The sequence below is a fragment of the Polistes dominula genome, unplaced genomic scaffold, assembly GCF_049000335.1.
Source record: "Polistes dominula isolate Pdom_NZ unplaced genomic scaffold, Pdom_raw_medaka contig_82, whole genome shotgun sequence".
Classification (NCBI taxonomy): domain Eukaryota; kingdom Metazoa; phylum Arthropoda; class Insecta; order Hymenoptera; family Vespidae; genus Polistes; species Polistes dominula.
The window spans coordinates 5,068,943-5,087,049 of NW_028301046.1; the positions used below are offsets into that span (position 1 = coordinate 5,068,943).

General features: G+C 34.2%; 1 protein-coding gene across 1 annotated transcript in view; it reads left to right on the plus strand.

The window, feature by feature from the left end:
• Positions 1-594: 594 nt before the first annotated feature.
• The window catches only part of LOC107074580 (uncharacterized), a 384,592-nt gene continuing 367,079 nt past the window's right edge, over positions 595-18,107 (plus strand). The window contains exon 1 of the mRNA XM_015336134.2: positions 595-1,355. The gene's annotated coding sequence lies outside the window, so the exon portion shown is untranslated. The remainder of the gene's footprint in view (positions 1,356-18,107) is intronic.

Here is an 18,107-nt window from a genome sequence, read left to right on the forward strand (position 1 = left end):
TGGGGGCGTCGGCGGTGGTGGAAGGTAGTTTCTGGGTGGTGGAGGGCGCGGATCGGCGTCCGCAAAGTCGTGCGTTCACCCCGTGCCGCGACGACAACAGGGCGTCGTTCGTTCCGGAGCGAGCAACGCTACTACCGCCGAATCTCTATTTCTCTTTTTTTTTTCTCTTTCGCACTTATCTATTTCCTCATTCCATCGCGTGTTTTCTCTCTCATTTTCTCTCTCACTCGATTTATCTTTTATCAGTGTACTGTCAAGGAAGGAAAAATAAAACGAGGGGTAGTTCGATGCTCATTAAATTTGCGTACCGCGCGTGGAAAACCCGAATGTTTTGCTTAACTCTCGTTCGTTTTTAGTTAAGATCGTGACTTGGACAGTTGTGGTTCACTTGGACGCGTTAGTTTTCTCAAAGATGAACGAAAGTAAGAAAAAGAGAGGATGGATCAACATGCGCGAACGTGCACGTGACTCTTGAGGAAGGTTCGTTCACGTGGTAGTAGTGCTCGTGGTGGTGGTGGTGGTGGTGGAGGTGGTGGAGGTGGTGATGGTGGAGGTGGTGGTAGTAGTAATATAATACTAGTGGCGGTGACGGTGGCGGTTGTGGTGGTGGTTCTTCGAGTCTGGATTGCTCGTGTAGCACTATGCAACGCGCTGGAATGCGTTCTAACGAAATTCGAGGTTAGAGATACGTTCGGAGACCTCGCCTCGTTTCGCGAAAGGGGTGTAGCTAGAGAGGCGCGGATCTTCCGAGTGGATCTCTCTTGGAGAGGGGTTTAAACGAAGGGGTCGAAGGGGGTGTTGGCCAAGCGACCTCGGTGTGCTCAAAGTGTGTCTCGCTTGGGCGTGCGAGGTGGGATCGGTGTTTCTGGACTTTAGTGTCTTTCCCCTGTGTCTGGACGTTGCCTAGGAAAGCTCATCCCACGTACAAGATCACGTGCCGTCTAAGAGGAGAATCATTCAATTGGATTTTTGTCGGCTGCTCTTTTTTGTTTTTAAGTGACAAATCTTATTAAGGTCTTATGATAAATATGAACACCGGTGTGATTATTCAAAATAATCTTCTATTTATATTATCCAGCGTTGAGTGTCCAGTGAAATTTATCTAAAGAAGATTATATAAAAAATCTTGTTCGCAGTGTTCTAACCGATTTTCCGATTGAAAACCCGGGCAAAGCTCGATATTGTGATTTGTGTTAAATAGACGCAAAAGGAAATGGTGGTAGTTTAAAAAAAAAAGAAATTGACGGCTTGTCTTTTTTCAGTGAAGTGTTTCTTCGATCTAAAGTGTATACACGAAGCTTTTTGAAAAAATAAAAAAATAAAAGAAACAAAAAGAAAAGATTCCAACTAACGAGGTATGTCCATTCAAACAAAGAAATAAGTTCCAGTGACTTATTCTAATTAACTTTTCAATCGTATCGTACGATTTGAAACGTGGATTCCCGCCCTACGTTGCTAGGACGTACACGTGAATCAACCCTTAGCGGTTTGAATCGATCCGGTATATATTCTGTAGGAATCGCACAGACGAAGTGTTTTCTTTTAAGAATGTGTGAGAAATTACCAAAATATTTTTTATTTAAATCTCGTATTCGTCTACTACTTGACCTGTTTGCAACACGATCGCGTGGAGAGTAATCTTTATTGCGTTAAAAAACCGTCGTCGACGGCATGTGAAATGATATACAAGTTCCTCTACATAATATCTTCTTTCAATGTTTGTTGTAATTTGTATTTCTAATAAATTAGATTCACGTTGAATAATCAACGTGTGAACAGATTATTACGTTAAAGCTTACTTAATATCACATTTAAAAATCTGTAATGCAAAGATACATATTTTATCCTAGGATAATATTAAATTTTATGATAGTCGTTAAGATATTAAACGTATCTTCAATGAAAATTAGGTTAGTTTCGTATAGATATTTTTCGAATCGTATGTATTATTAGGTCAGTATGTTAACGTCGTTTGATGATTCTGTCACGCCCTGTTTGCAGAACATTTCATAAATGTTTTCTTAAGTTTTATTTTCGTAAAAAATGTAATCATTACGTAAGTTTTTAATTCATTTGAAGCATCTTAAAGAAGAGCTCAAAGTTGAAACTTTGCTTGCACGGTAGAATGACGAGGAGACTATCGGTTTTCATGCGATGGATCAACGTCGTTTTCTAGAAACTCGCTCGGCGAACTTGTCGAATTTAAAGCTCATTGCACGACCGAGTCAGCCAATGAAAGTTTAAGGGTTAAACGTTCAAACCGCGAACTAATCATGGATATTGAACGTTGCTACGATAAGAAGACTCCTTTGACCGTTGAATTATCTACATAGAGAACAAGTTTACTATATTCTCAACCCTTTTCAAAAGTCGTACTTTAAAACATTTCAACCTTGATAGAAGAAGGTCGTATCTTTATTGTAAAAATTTCAAGAGGTCATCTTTAATCTTTAAAATCTCTTTTTTACAAACCGAATAAATATTTTCTTACTCGATAATTATATTCAAAAAAAACAAATAAAATATTACATTTTTTTATTTCGAAATGAAAATAATTCATAAATTTGAAGTTTCACGTTTCTTTCTTTTGCGAAGGGATTGGCTGAAATGATAAATGGTAGAAAATTTTCTTTAATTAAACTTAATTATAATTTTAAACATTAAGAGCTAAATAGCTAGAGAAATCTCGTCATTATACAAACGTTAATTTACTTTCTAAAATACCAGCGCGTTTAGTGAATTAAATGTTGGTGTTGGAAATTTTGAATAAAATCGGTATCGTTTATCATTTTTTGATATAAAATACGAAGAAAATCCGATTTAATATTTTGTTAGGATTTTATATTTTATAGAAATTCGAATTTCAAAATTTCATATTCGTATTGTTGAAAAATCATTTTGAATTAATTCAATTCTCCTTTATTGTAACATATGTGATTATCGTTTAAACAATGATTGTCGAATCACCATTTTAATGTAACAAAGAAATAATAGTAACAATTACAATGAGTTATTACTCAATGGAGCTTTAGTTGGTACCTTTGTATAGAATCGAAACTAATGTGATTTATTTAGATTAAATTACCTTTAACAGACTATTTTAACAATAAAGAACAACACAAACTATAATAGACGATTAGAATAAATAACACGCATTCCATCCTTGCGAATAATTTTATAATTTACTGATGTATACGGAATAAAAAATAAAATAAAATATTTACGAAATGCAACATTATGTGGAATGCTATTTTTGTTGCATAGTAGAGTTGTAGATAAATTTTAATATAATGTAATTAAAAAATTAGACAATTTTGTAAACCAACGTTGACACATTCTACTATCCAAGGCAACAGAATAAACAACATTAATGACATTAGTAGCATTATTATATTTTCTAAGTTCATAAAGCATCCAATGTTTATTTTAAAACTTATCCTCACTTCTTTTGTTCTTCCTCTCTTATAAGTTTCATCTAATTTTGTTCAAACATTAATAATATTCACATTAAATATTAATGTATAGATTATGTCATAGTTAAATTATTATCAGTAAAAGGCAATGATTTTTAAAATTCGAAATTTAAAAACAAAATTCACTACTTATGGATAACCTTAAATATTAATGAATATTTGAAAGAGTATTCCAGAAGAAGTGTTTATAATAATGATTTACTATAATTATTTCTTTGCGTAGAGAAAAATAATTGGAATGAACTAAAGTGATTAAGCTATATTCTTTAAAAAGCGTATTACAAATGGGGCGGGGTCATGAGGTCATCGTCTTGGTCGTATTGGCGTTAACCAAGGATAGAAAGGAACATCCGCGGCTCTAATTAAAACCGATCACGCTCGAAGATGTAGTCGGCGAAATTGATTACCCATAATTGGAGCTCGACACGGTGTAGCCTCTAGGCGACTTTGCGGTTTGACAGACGGACCGTATTGGAAGTTTACGTCAGTAAGCTTCTACGAGCTGTCATTTGCAGGTAGTACGCGAATTACAATGTGAATAATGGTAAATATCGCTTTGATAGAAAAAGAACAAATAGTCTAACGTTGAAATCATTTATTTTTTTGATCTATGTATATAATATTAATCGATTAAAAATATAATTAAATTTATTTGATGAATATTTTTATTAACGATATAATTAACTATCGTAGAATAATTTTTTTTTAATATTTTCATCGGGATATTTGCACATACCTTTTACGTATTTACGCTTAAGGTAAATTTTGTTTACTTGCATAATATCTTGATCGCACATATTTGCGGCTTTTACGGTCTACCACTATTACAGGTGGTTGGTAAATTTCACGCTAGCTGTAACAAGAGGATCAAGAACATATCGGTCTTTTGCGACACGTAACACTATCGACTTACGGTTAAGAACATCGTATCATCTCTTATAGTTTTCATCCGTGACATCATCCTCCTATTCGACGGATACGTGCTTGAGAGATACCTGTCAGAAGAACTATTTATTTTGAGAATCACTTTGAAATTTAATAATTTTCCATTTATCTCGACGACACCTATATATCCACCATATTCCTTATTATATATTATACAAATTTTATTCTCAAATAAATGATCGTTATTTGATGATATTTTCTTGAATCTTTTTAGGATGTTCCTTTTACGTCATTAGATTATTCAACGACAAATATTTGTTTGTGACTGTATAAATAGAGCAAAAGACAAAGAGAAAGAGCAAAAGAAAAAGAAAACGAAAGAAAGAGAGAAAGATTTTGTAGATATTTGAAAACGAATAAAAATGCAAGAGACGATTTTTAAAGAGAAAGAGAGAGAGAGAGAGAGAGAGAAAGACTCACAACCGTTCTTCTCGATTTTGCTCTTTTCTCAAGCCAACTCTCTTTCTTACTTTCTTATTTTCTCGAGTGTCGGAGTTATGGTGTAAGAAAAGTCGGAATAAACTACGCAGAAATACTAACGTATAATTCAACCAGAATTCAATTCAAGAGTGCACCACTTAACTTGTCTTTGAGGGATTCGCGAAGTTTCGTTCTAGTTTCAAGGAAGATAAATAAAAAGGAAGGATACTCGTTTTCTTGGAAATAAGACGCGACGCATGAAATTTTAAGGGAAATAAAACAAGAAAATACGGAAGAACGGAACAAATCAAATAAAAAAGATCTGGAAGATAATAGACATCGTAGAGACATGATCTTCCATTTTATATTTTTACGTTTTCCTCTTTTCCGTTATTTTCTTTTTTGTTTTTAGAATTTCATTCGAAAAGTCTCAATTCAATCTTTCATAAATACTAGGAATAAGTCGCATCGCGACGACGGAAAAAGGAACGAATGAAATTCCGACTATTTTCCGCTACCTAACTGTGTATTTGCGACCCTTCTGATAGGTGTTAGATCGATGCCCTATTCGAGAGAATTATGACAAACAGTGCGAAAGGGGGAGAATCGGCTTCTACGGTGCTATAATTTGCACTCTCGTAGAATTCGATTCGAAAATGAACAAGAAGGGATTGGATAAAATGAGCATACGACGCGTATTTCAAGCATTCGTTTACCGTAAACGCTTCTGATCGAGGCAAATCAACCTGTGATCTTCGATTCGTTATCATTAATGATATTGTCATAGAAAATTGATGATTTTCCTTGACACTTGGATACATAATTCTTCAACTATAGATGAGAATATTCATCAAGAATCGATACGGTAACAACACACCTTGTCTTATCCCGTATACTCGTTTTAATTTGTGTCATTTGAAAATTTATTCGATACAATTTCATCGCTGAAGCCATCAATTTTGTTGACTAACTTAAATATTGTTATATAAAATTTATTGCGAGGGGGTAGAGGGATCGTTTTGAGCTGTTAATCGAATTAAATGAACGTACCAAAAGTAATTGATTATATCGATATAGGCGTGCACGAGTGTTTAATTGAAATATACACATAAATATCGACTGAATTCGTTAAAACTTTTCAATATGTATCGTTATTAATTCATCCTCCATTTTATGAGTCGTCATTTCGTCGTACGACAAGGAATTTCTATTCGTATCGTAAAAAAGTATGCAACACATTTGCTCGCTTTAAAATTACCAAAGTGAAAAGTGCTCGCATACTAAAAAAAAAAAAAAAAAAAAAAAAAAAAAAAAAAACATTTCTTCAAGAATTATTTCTATTTATACATACGTACAGTCATTTCGTATTACAAGCTTAAATAAAATGAACACCAAAAGAAATAAATTTACTCGATGCAAATTGTCACTTGACGAACGTTCCATATATCTGGCGATGATACTCTATAAAAATACGTCCCAATTTTAAAAATATAGTGCGCAACCAACGAATAGTATTTGAAAAATATCATATTCCATTGAGAGCCATCAACAATGCTTTCCGTTTCACTTCAAATAGATCGATATTTTTGGAAGCTGTTGGTGTTAGGTGTAGTAAAGCCCATCTTCAACCGATGGTTTCAACGGAAAAGATTCTTTCGAGTAGCATTCAACGAGTGAGAGTTTCCACTAGCATGTGCTTATTAAACTGTATACGTATATTGCACTTTTATATATCTTATCTATCTACCTACATCGTCAGATCTTCTTTCAAGAAACTATTCCAAGGAAGAAGGTCCTTTTGCGATATTGCCTTCCCTACGTTTCGATTTCTAGAAGAACAGGAAATTATTTTCTCTGTACCTGTGTTACGTGTACATTGTCATTGAAAAAAATTGAAAAAAAAGATACGAAAAAAAAAGTAGAGGAAATGGCGATTTCAATGTTTCTCACCGCTAAACTGAAACTTAGTTGTAAGGGTGGGTGGGTAAGTAGGTAGGTAAAGTCGAGTTTTGCTCGTTACATCACCGTCCGATTTCTACCCCGTTCCACTTTCTCAATTGGCTCGGGACATTTCGCAATTAACGTCAGCTTTGAGAGTGGTAACAGGAAATTCGGTCTAACAGTGATAAACAACGGAAGCTCGAACGATAACGTTAACGAAGAAAGTTGTTGAAAGAAGTTGTCCTCGTTTTGTTCTCTATAAGAAAGGAACAAAAGTAAAAAAGAAAGATATCCTATTTATTCATCCTTATTTTCACAATTATCAACTTTTCTCTCTTTAACGATCAAATAAAGTAACGTGACTGCGTAAAATAAGATTTCGCCACTATTCATCTAAGATTATTCGTTTTTTTTGGTGTTGATAATATTAAACATATATATGTCAATGTTAAATTGTACAATTTAGTTAAATCATGAAAATCCTAGGTTACATTTAAAATATTTCGACGTTCTTGGAAGATCATATAACAAGAATTTGATTATACATCGAAACTAATTGTTTTAAAAAATAAATGGATAAAATATTCACGTAAGGGTCAACAGCTAAGTCACGTTGCATTACTAGTTCACGTAAGACCACTAAAATCAAATAACATGGAACGTAACGTAAAATGAATGGATGACTATTTCGAAAAAAAAAACAAAAACCATGTGTTGTTGATTTCAAAGAATCGATGAAATAACGTGACCTCTTTGATAGTATTTAATAAAGGTAAGAAAAAGTTAATATTACAAATTAACGGAAAAGCGAATAATTAAATTATAAAATTGAAATTTGATCCGTCTTTAAAGTCTGCTTTTGCTTCTAAAACAATGCACGTAGTTATTTGTTCTTATCTCTTCATAAACTTTGAAAACTAATGTTCTGTTAGTCTCATCCTGTTCCATCTTATCTAATCTACGGATCAAATTTCAAATTCATACCTTAACTAATCATCTCTTCTAAATTCATGTCTATTATCATTTAGTCGATGATATATCGTCTAATTCATATATTATACATAATTCTGTTTTTTTTTTTTATATATTAAAAATACAGATCAGTATCAGTTATTTCAAGGTTTAGCTAATCATATTATGAATTAACGGATTTCGCAAAGTTATGTCAACATATACGTAGATATACTATAATACATCGAGGAGTTAGTTCACCTTCTCATATTCTACTCAATGTGGAGACATTACATTTTTTTTTTTTTTTTACTAACTCTTCTAGTACTATCATCTTCTCTCATCTCAGAGTAATTCCACAGCACTCCCATTATCGACAAGCTCCAGGCACACTCAACATAAATTAGCACCGAGTGTACGACGTATCGAGGGCCACTTTAACACCCTACTTTGTTCACACAATCTTCATTCTATCGTACCGGAGAGAATATCATTTACGATATGTACTCATATTTCTTTTCAATGATTAAACATGAGACGCGGAGAAAATGTTGACAGAGCTCGCGCACATTAGTCGTACTATTATACTTATTTTACCACATATACAATTTTTTTTTTCAAATTCATATTTTTAATGACAACTCGAACAAAAAGATTCTACTCGTAAAACTCTTTTACACTGGGAGAGTGTAACATTTTGAGTACACGCGAAATTTCTGTTAATCCTCCTCCCCTCTTCTTCCTCCTTCTCCTCCTCTTTCCCCTTAACTTTCATTGAATGTTCAAGCTTCGTTCACAGGGGAAGTAAAATCGACAATTTTTCAAAGGAATAAACTCATGACATAGAAAAAAAGAGAGAAAAATAAACTGGGAGGGAAAAATAAAAAAAGAAACGTAGGTGAATATACAAGGGGGTGGAAGAGGGGATGCTTTCAATACGACTACGAACGTTAGTTATTTTTTGTAAACTTTTAACTTCGTTTCACGTCGTACGATTTCACATAGGGAGAAAAAAAAGTTTAATCTTCGAGTTGGTGGATCTCACTAACTCGTGTATGTTAGCGTTTCTATTTCAAAGTATACACGGAAAATTAGAATATTTAACGACCTAATTCTTTCGGCATATATCAAAAATTTTCGATTGAGATGATCCAAAAGTTGAATTTATTTTTTTTTCTTATTTTTCTTTCGTTTGTTTTATTTTATTTTATCCTATAAACTTTTCTGTGGTCATCGAACGTTATTCAGTTTTTATTCCTACTACAAGGATATTGCGATGGCTATAGAGAGTTCACTGACAATAAGGAAACTAGGCCGAGCAATGTCCGAGGGACGCGTATATTGCGATCGTTTGACGTGTAGCGTTTCGAAACAAAGCTACAACTTTATACAGGGTGATTAGAATATTGCTGTTACAAGGTAGCGTGCGATAGTGAATCATTCGCCATGTAAACGTTTGCGATGCGTCTCGATGTATGCCTTCGTGGACTCATGCTTGCCATAAATTAACACCATGCGTGGAAACATCGATTTACACGGAAGCAACATTTTATTTCGAATTTCGTCGGTTGGTTGGTTGGTTGGTTGGTTGGTTGGTTGGTTGCAAGGTTTAACGGTGTGGTCCACGTTCTATTACCCTTAATCTCATAACCATGTCATAAATTTTCGAATCTAAAAGTGATATATACTGTAATGTTTTCCTTATTTTGTAATGTTATCTGCTAATATGGATATATAAGAAGAAAAATGGGGGGAATCTGTTATCGATTAAATTAACCTTTAATGAATTTCGTCTTCGATGGTATTAGTGGAAAATCATTCGTCGAACTACCCTTTCATCCTAATTGTCTATGTTTATTCGATTCGCCGATCGATGCTATGTATATCGATTATATCATTTGAAAACTGTTATAGATCGGTTCGTTTAGATCGTTCCCACCCATTGCGTCATATTCATGGTAATACCGTATTAGGTGAAACGGAGTAGAAACGAGAAACTATTTGTGACTAGGATTGATCGATTTTAACGTTGCATTATTACGTCAACTCGGATTTAAGCTTCTGGAAAATTTAACCGCTAACAAAAAGAATTATTTGCATTGCTCGTGTTTGTACATTTTTCCGATAATATCTCGGCTTTGTTTTTTTTAGACAGATAAAGAAAAAGAAAGAGAGAGAAAGAGATATAAAAAGATAGAGAGATAGAGAGAGAATATATATTTGTTTTGACTTTTGTCTCTTTGTTAAGCAGCGAACATGTTTTATTCAATGGGGTAAGGCGAGCGCATAATCGTACATACAAAAGTTTTCAACATAAGCATCGTGTTATTTTTGTTCCTTTGAATCTATACTATAAGATTCATACATACATACATACATACATACATACATATATACATAACCTAAGCTTTCTTCACATATTAGACGTTTCAATATTATTCTAGCACGTTGAACCTTTTCCTTCATTCGCCGATGCAATAATTTTTCTTCAATGTCAAACTTGTTTCCTCCAAAAGATATAGATGTTTTTCTAGTTCGTATAACGTTGGAGATATAGGAAGAAAATATAGTGAAAATGGAGTTACTTTCTCTCTCTCTCTCTCTCTCTCTCGTCGTCAATCCTGAAAATATTATACATAGTCGCGGCCTTGTGTCAGTAGTTTCGCCCAGTCACCCATCGGACACGAGAAGATTCATTCGTTTTGGCTAAGTCGGCCGCGAAACTCGATAAGGTGACTTATTTCTTTTTCTTTTTTTTTTCATCTATTTTTTATTTTTATTTTTTTAAAGGAACAGAAAATAAAATATCGCTCGTTTTTCCACGCCGAAATATCGACGATCGTATATAACTTCTATATATTATTTGTCTACGTTTTATTTTATAAATAACGAAATAAAATATTATTATAATGTTTTCGATCAATCGAAACATTTTATTTTTATATTTTCTACGAAACTTTTCCTTCTCTAATAATGATGAAAGAAAAAAATATCTCCCGCATTATCTCTCATATTTTTCATCGAAAAATATTTCCGTTAATACAACGTTACTTGTTATGGAAGATATCAAATTGAGAGTAGATATTGTATATGAAATATAGAACGGATGAAACGATTGCGTAAATAGACACTAGGGAAGAGAATAGTATTGAGTTTCTTTAATTACGTGTAAACATGGGTACTAGTTAGCTCGTCGTGAAAGGAACGGAATGATGATTGTGTGTTCCGTCGAAATATTCATGGAAACGTGTTAAGAACCCACACCACGTCAAAACTACTATTTAAACTTGTTCATTGGAAATAAAAGCGAAATAATACGAATCCTCGCTCTTTCCCTTGTTCTCTTTCTCTTTGTCTTTCTATGAGAAAACGTCGTCATCATATACACCATCCGAGCTCTTGGAAGGTTGTAAAGTAGTTACAGCTTCTTCCGAGTGTCGATGTATACGTCGACTCGTATTATCCTACGAAATATTATCACTGAAGGACATTGTTTTAAAAGGGCCAGTAAAAATCATCTGCATGTCTTCAGTTTCGTTCGAATAATAGCAGAGAATTGTCGCATAAACATACAACACGTATAACGAAAATTTATTTTCCATAATATTGCCATCGATTCATTAATTTTGATATTTAGATAATTTACATATTTCTAATAGTAGATATTTTTTTCTTCTTCGTGTCTATCCTACTATAATAAAAATAAAATAAATATTTTCTTACTTGGTAACTTTATCCTTCTTTTTTTGTTTTTTGTCATAAAATTTCTTACCCGATAGAAATCGTCTAAACTTGTTCCTTTCTATTCTCGGGAGATTCATCGTCAAACAAACACGCTTGATTTTGTTACGAACGATGGAACACGTGTTCTCGATAAAGGAACGATAAAAAAAAGAAACAAAAATAACAAAAAATAAATAAAATAAAAAAAGACATTTCCTCACTTTCATCGAACAGGATCCTCTGCACCAATCCATAAAGATAAAAGCTTTCATCGTATCGGCTTGTCGATGATATTAAAGCTTACACCTTAAAACGATATCACAGCAGGGGGAAAGTCGTTCGTGACACATTTTCTCGTCTCGTTTTCGATGAGTGTTATTCGAATCGAGCTTAGCTGCTAGGAACGTTGTATAATCGGTGATCAGCGATTAGGATAGTGGTTGTGAACTCGCTATGCCGAATCGATGGTACTTCCGAAACGGACTCGATTCGATTTGTCGGACAATCTGTGGGCACCGGCTCCGTTTTGTTCGCTCTGGGACAAACGAAGTTCATTCGATCGCGAGAATCGTTTCTCTTTCTCTCTCATTTTCTCTCTCTTTCTCTCTCCCTTTCTCTTATTCACCTATCGATTTTTCTTCTCTTCATTAATTATTTTCCTCGTTATATTGCACTTCATTCCGCGATACTTATTATCTTCTATATCATTAAACTTTGCATTTTTAACGACGAAAATGATCCTGAATTGTAGTAATTATTATTTATATCGATTAATGATATTATTTTCTTTTGTTTAATTTGAAATATTTTAAACTGACGTGCTCGTAATAAAATTTGAATGTACAAACGTACATGCACAATACACGATTGAGAATCTTATAGCTGTAATTTTGAATTAAAAAATAAAAACAAAAATAATATAATTTATAATAATATTTTTAAATTAATCTATTTTTTTCCGAATATTTATTTTTATTCAGATTAGTATACAATATGTTATGTTACGTTTATGCTAGCAATAGGGTTTAACAATTTTTGAATAATATTCGATAAGTAAGATTAATTTCAATTTTGTTCAATCATTATTTTCATACGTAATGCATGTTTATAGAAAATATATTATTTTAATACGTAAACGTTGAATAGATCGAGTATTGATTCGATAATTATAACACCAAAATGATCGGATGCGGTTTAAATTAGCGATTATAGAAAACTCGAAAGCGAACAATTTGGTATTTCGAAAGCACGTATAAAACAGGGTAAAAGGTCAAATAAATTACATGGATCGCGATTTGAATGGAAAAAAATGTATAAAAAAAATATGTATGTGTAAGATTTATTTAAATTTAAAATATAAGTATTTATTATAATAGAACAAATGTTTAATTATTAAGGTTTAATATAATAATAAAGAGATAGAAAAGAAAAAGGAAAGTAAGTAACAATAGTTAGAAATCTCAAGTACACTCGTATTACACTCTTTCACTCACAAATAGTCGCACCGAATCAAGAAGGCGAAGACCGCATTCTTTGCCGCGCTTATATACACATTCACCCCACCAATGGTCCCAATCACTTCCGTCAATCATTCTCGAAATCTCCAGACTATTCCCGACCGATTAAACAAAAGACCTTTTCCCGATTTCCGGTTCGGGAATATTCGAGAGACTTCGGGGTGCACGCTCGCTTTTCTTTCTTACTAGACACACTCATATTCATACCGCTGCATGCACTCACACTTATACCCATATCGCTGCGCGCACTCACACTTATACCCATATCGCTGCGCGCACTCACACTTATACCGATATCGCTGCATACTCTTACACATCTTTCACATTCATCAATTGTTTTCACGCACACCATACACTCTCACTCTTCGTCTTTCTCTCACTCTCACATATGTATATATATTGTTTTCACAAAAGGTTACTGTAAATAAATATTTATTTTGATGATCGGGAGGCAATTGAATAAGTGAATGAATAAACAGAAAACACGCGAAACCTGAAAAGAAAACGTACATTTAGTTATTCCAATAAAATTGGTAATATCATAACCAACATACCTTTGCTAAATGTGATTGTAATTGGATAAAAAAAAAGAAAAAAGAAAAAAAAGGAAAAGAAAAAAATTGAAAGAAAGAAGAAACATGAGAGAAAAAATCTTCGAGGTCATCGAGCCAACGATACGCATTAATTTCCTCGAGGAGGACCGTCGAGAGAAGTGTTACTCCTCGTTTCGAGCTTTTCCTTGGCGTTTGCTAATTAGACTCCCTTCCTGTACACCTTTCCTTCTACTTACATTCCGTTTTCATAATTATTTCTCTGGCTCAAAAATCTCTCGTATATATTATATTTTTATAACTCATGAGCGTTTCTATACGTAATCTACATGTGCATGATGATATTACATCACGTAAGTGTACTCGAGTACTTCATATAGATGATTATTAATTCTTATCGCGATTAATTATAATTAAGAAGAAAAAAAATATCTACGAGTACACGTGTCGCTTAATTGAAATCGCAAAAAGAGAAAAACTTGTCGTTGATACTTGTGAATAATTTGATCGTTGTCTATCGAAAGAAAAGTCGATCTCGAAAATTTTCCATTTCCTTCGACATCTTCGTTTTCTCCTCCCTCCTCCCCCGATCATTGAAATATGAACTAGTTCGTCTAAGAGAATCTTCTTACAATCCATCAACGTAGATCGTACTATGCGTTCTTGGATGACTCTCTGAAAATTGACATTAAACTGTCCATGCATCAAATTCTGTCTGCGGCCTTGGTTCGTAGTGGTCCTAGCATGAATACCAAGTAGTCACGCGCTGACTACGAAAGGACCAAAGACGAATGTCCTTAAGCATTTGTCGTCGAATTCCACGAAGACGAAGACGAGACCTCCATCCTGTCCTTTAACGTCGTTCAAGAATTTCCAGAGAATTCTCGAAGTAAACCGCTCGAACGATAATCGACCGCTGCGATTTTCCTTTCCTTCTCTTACTTACTCTCAAATCTTTTTTACGTTCATAATCACGCGCATATGTACACACATAATACACATAACATATACACATATGCGTGTAAATATTTTTTTTATTCAATCGATTTGCGAAATAATATTGAAACCAATTCATTTGTGACTTTGTTAAACGTTAACTTTTGCACAGTTATAGTTATCGTTGTCTCGTTGTCTATTTGAAAATATTCGCTTTTGCCGAATACGAAAAGATTTAAACTCCTAGGGTATCGTTCGCATTCCACACACAATACCATTTGTTACGGTGAAACGTACCTGCTGTTGGATACTAGCAACGATAGTCCGGCTAGTTCGATGCGGCAAAATGGTGAATTGGAAATTTTGTTGGACAAGAAATCACGAGACAGGTTGATTCGTTTCAACGTGCATTCATTCGATGGTATTTGCTTCAAATGTATGATCGAACCTACCTATATTCGTTTAAATACGGACGAATTGTATGCGTTCATCCTACCCATCTCTAAATTTATTCTACTGCAAATTACATTTATTCGTCGTATTCCTAAAGATCGAAACAGCAACTCGTCTTGCAAAAGATAAATCCCATTTTCTTCGTCTAACATAATTAAGCGTCACTTTGAACGTGTTGTTCGTTCGTTCGTTCATTCAAATAAATCTCTTCTTTATGACCCTGCGACCCTGCCATCGGAAGCGTTCATCGATCGAAACAAAAAACGAAAAAAAAAAATCAACGAACTGCACAATATCAACTTCTTTATTTTATTTTTTTCAATACCAAATTTGCAGTGTATACGTATTGTCGACTAGTCATAAATATATTCATTTCTTTTTACAATGCTCATTAAAATATTATATTATATTATATGTAATTATTAACCCGTACGTCCATCTTATTGTAATATTATTTATTGTATTATTAACAATCTTCGTAAATTTATAATATTTTTCAGTAACAATTTGATTCCAATTACGAACATAATTGACATGAAACGTAATACTTTTTCCATACAATGGACGTTCTACAATACGAATATTGAATTTAACTTTCGTAATTACAACTCTGGGCATATATTTCTCAATTATAAAGCAAAAATAGAAATTGTTAACTGATTTTCATCTTTTTCTTTCAAAGTATCGATTGAGAAAATGAGAATAAAAAAAGGAGCCAAATTATTTCTCAAATATGTTAATATCGTCTCATTCGGAAAGTTAACTATTACGTGAAATTGCTATGTTAACGTTATTTTACTTGTGTTAACTGGCGTTGTAACGAGCATAGCTTTTAGTCGAATTAGGTGAGCGAACTTACGCGAGTATTAAAATTCCGTTTAATATTTACAATGCAATGACGTTGTATTACCGTTGATGGGAACGATCGGTGCTTTGCGTGTCATCATTCGATAAAATCTCGAAATATTAAATATATATACTATATATATATAACGACATATATATTATATATATATATGTCGTTCGAAGTAAATCGTCCGATCCGGCGTTCGATGCTGTGTATTTCCATGTATTCGTTTCGTTTGAAATAGAAAGAGTGAAAAATAAAAATAAAAAGAGAAAGGTGTAGGAGTGAGTAAAAATAAAACCGAAAAAAAAAACAAAAATACAAAAAAAAGAAATAAAAAACCTAGACGAAAAGAAAACAAAAAGATGAGTAAATAATGAAAGATTTTCGGGTAACCGATTGCTTAATCGCTATAGATCGGTGAGAGTGGTGGATATTATCGAAAAAGGGATGAGTAAAAGAGGCTTTTCGCGTTTTGAATCGCGTGAAATACTCACGTATACACTTACACAAAGAAACGCATACATAAAGAAAGAAAAAAAGAAAGAAAGAAACTATGAAAGAAAGAAAGAAAGAAAGAAAACGAGAAAGAAAGAGAGAGAAAATACGAAGAATATCTCTGATTCGAAACGAAAAAAGAAGAAACAAAGAAAATAGTGGAAGAGGAATAGTAGGAAGAGGGGAGGAAAGAAGGGTATAAGGGATGGATGGGTGGTGGGGGTTTGTGGAGTGGTAGAGGATAGAAAGAGATACTCGGAGGAAAAGTACGGAAAGTGCATCGTCCTTTGATGCACGCGAACTGCAGACAACGAGACGCAATCGAGGCACGTATAACCGAGAATCACCGACCGAAATACCGGCCACGCCCGACTCTGTTGGCTTACGTTAGAAGAAAGAGACGAGGATAAAGCAAAAAGGGGGCCAAACTCGATTGGCCCGAGTTTTTTTCTTCCACTTCTGACTCTCCCCTCTCAACCCCAATCCTTTTCACAGTTTCCTTCTTCTACTCTTCATCCACCAACAACCTTCGTCGAAGCAGCCGTTGTTTTCGCGCTTTTTCAAGCTCCTACGAACTCGCGAGCGAGGGTAAATACGTTATTGACGAGTCTTCGTTCGTTCGTTGGTTCATTCCTTTCCACCCCCTCTTCCCCTCATCATCCCTGACCCTCTATCTCTCTCTATCTTTCTATTTCTATTTCCATCTACCTCGGTCTTTTTCTCACGATGCGAGATAGAAGTCGACCGTTCGTCAATGCCGTTCCAGTTTTTTTTTATTTCTATCCCTCTTTCGTCATGGAAAATTCAAACCCTCTGATACACCCAGCAAAATTCACGATTATTCTCCCTCGGTACTCTTTCCCGTCGTTCACTTCTCTCTCTCTCTCTCTCTCTCTCTCTCTCTGTCATTTTTTCTTTTTTCCCCTCCTATTTTCATCGCTGTGTTAATTTTTGTTTTAATTTTTTTTCCCTATTGAAAAGGCGTAACCTTACGCGCTTTAAGACCTTAAATCAACGAAATCGATAAACGCATAACTTCAGGCATATAATATAATATGATATATCGTATATTTCTAAATCAAATCTTTCGTCGGAGGATCAGTTTCATCGATTTTCTAATGTCAGCAATGAATTACGTAATGATAGAGAGAGAGTTTATAGCATTACCATCCGGACACGATGCATTTAATGCCATAACTGTAAGTGCGCAGCTGCGTGTGACGTTTCCAACTGTCCTACTATTCCTGTGTGTGTTCCTTACAATCGCATTTATGATGGTACGTAAGTATCGTTATATCGTTGTTACAACGTAGGAAGATTAAAAATGGTAAAGTAGTTTAGGGTTTCGGGGGAAAGAGAGTCGGGGAGTGGTGGTGGTGGTGGGAGGAGTGGGAGGGGTGCTTTGATATGAGAAGTAAATTATGAAGATTTAACTGCGTTATACGACGGATATCCTGGTGTTACTTTGTACGATATTAAAAAGTCATTATATGATAGAAAATATAATTTATTCCACGGTTCTGCAGGAAGATAGCACGACAGCAGTCGGGGACTAATGGTTCCCTCTCGAATTGGGCCGAGAGCGAGAATAATTTTTTGTCAGCGTCATTAGCATTTCCGTTTAAGCTTGCCGAAGGGATAGAGAAAATGAAGAGAGAGAGAAAGAGAGAGAAAAAAGAACGAGATAAAGATAAAACGTAGCTGCCTTCTCGTTTACATATACACAAGCATATATTCCAGCAGGGATAATTATTTTCCGATTGTAGAAGGAAACACAATGTATCGTATTCTTTACATTTTTGTATCTCATTTACGTACACCTATGTATTTGGTAGCTCGATAAATTTTGATA